This window comes from Benincasa hispida, unplaced genomic scaffold (assembly GCF_027475165.1).
Source record: "Benincasa hispida cultivar pf3 unplaced genomic scaffold, pf3_genome.v1.1 HicScf767, whole genome shotgun sequence".
Classification (NCBI taxonomy): Eukaryota; Viridiplantae; Streptophyta; class Magnoliopsida; order Cucurbitales; family Cucurbitaceae; genus Benincasa; species Benincasa hispida.
The window spans coordinates 13,286-15,060 of record NW_028326896.1 but is presented as its reverse complement, the minus strand read 5'-3'; the positions used below and the strand labels follow the sequence as shown (position 1 = coordinate 15,060).

Here is a 1,775-nt window from a genome sequence, read left to right as displayed (position 1 = left end):
CACTCATCATGATTCATATACATAGAAATTGACATACTCATAAACATAGGGTCACATAATAATACATCAACATGTTAGTTGTTACAATGTTAACACAACATTACAACATGCCTAAACATCCAATACATATATAACTAAACAACAGAAAGTGTTTATACCATAAGTAATAAATATGATTCACATAAAGCACACAACATGCTATCAAACAATAAATAAACTCTTCAAATAGAAATCCACTTATTTAAGAATTTTAAAGTGCTTTTAAATTATTTGAAAGACTCTTGAGATAATAAAACAATGATCTAAGGTTAGAACTTAAGCAGTGGACACATCCATCAAAATCATGTTTGGATTCTAAAATCTTGAATCCAAGTAAAACTGAATCAAACTTCTCCCGAGGTGAAAATGGTTTGAACCCATTTCTTTTAAGCCATTTTGGTTTGCACATTTCTACAAACACCTTGTATGCAAGCTGCAAAGTTCATAAAATTCTGCGAAGATCTTTAAATTTAAACAAATTCCAAGAATAAGCAATCCAAATAAGTACCAATTAAGTATTTCCATCCCACGAGCAATGAAATTAAAAGAAAAAACCCCATTCTTCTGAAGTTGCAAATCTCTAAGAGCTCATGGACTCTAGGCATTGGAATTAAGCATTAAACTTGATTGAAAATCTTACCTTAATCACGGGAAGTTTTCTAGGTTAAGCAATTGATGGTACTACAAGAAGAAAATGAAAAAGTAGCTGTTGATGGCTCATTGAAAGGAAGCAACCTCAACTGGAATTAAAGCACAATGAGAAGCAAGAATTTGGTCCTGCAAGATTGGTAAATGTAAATGAATACATTAACCTTTCAACTGGATGCGGTGGTGGGAATCCAACTCAAACAAGATGTTGAAACTACCATATCTGATCCGAAAAAGCTCTAATGGAAAATGGAAGCATAGAATGCTCTATCTAATCAGGTTGGGTTTTTGTGGTCATATTCAACAATACCCTCGTCCCAACTGATAACAGCGTCGCTGTTCTCCCACTCTTCAACTGCTTCTACAATGGACTTTGTCCCACCTGACCCACCAATATAGCCTTCATGCAAACATGAAATGCCATTAAGAAGAAAATGCAAGCAATTAAATATCGAGAAAACGAAAGTCCCAAAGCATTCATACTTCCAATGTATCATATAAACACCAACATCGAGGCCATTTTCCGAAGGTCGATTATAGATCGTTCTCAACTGGGTTTATGATTGAGACGAGGAAGGTGAGAGAGAAGGTGGATTAGTAACTGAATGTGAGTCACCGTCCAAGTCCAAGTTTGATTGACTAAAACCAAATAGTCAAATAACAACGATATAAGAAGATGAACAAGAAACTCTTACCGGAAAGCAAGATAAGCACCTTACCCGAAAGGAATCGGCAACCAGGGTGAATAATTTGACAACGGTGTGAAGGTACCGGCGACAACATGAAGAGGAACTAGTCTTGGAAATGTCCTAGAACTTGCAATTCATGTTAAACATTTTATTTATCAATAAAATATTATTAACTTATTCAATAAAGTTGTTGATTTTGCTTTCTATTATGAAAATCCAATAAACATATTCATGGTTATAGTCTGAATATTTAACTTTATGTGATGACATAAACAGGATCAAGTTAATAGTATATAGCCTAAATAGTCTAATAGGTATATGGATGAAATTAGGTATCTCATCCTAGTAACACTATTGGATGCGGCTCAGTCTGTAGTTGTTACAAGGAGTTGTAAAGTG

General features: G+C 34.3%; 1 long non-coding RNA gene across 1 annotated transcript; it reads right to left on the bottom strand.

The window, feature by feature from the left end:
• Nucleotides 1–212: 212 nt before the first annotated feature.
• On the bottom strand, nucleotides 213–1,502 carry LOC150029955 (uncharacterized). Its single transcript, XR_016527239.1, has 5 exons — nucleotides 1,407–1,502; nucleotides 1,171–1,326; nucleotides 906–1,087; nucleotides 680–816; nucleotides 213–491 (listed from the first exon to the last, which is right to left on the bottom strand). It is a non-coding gene; the product is annotated as an uncharacterized LOC150029955 (long non-coding RNA).
• Nucleotides 1,503–1,775: the final 273 nt, after the last annotated feature.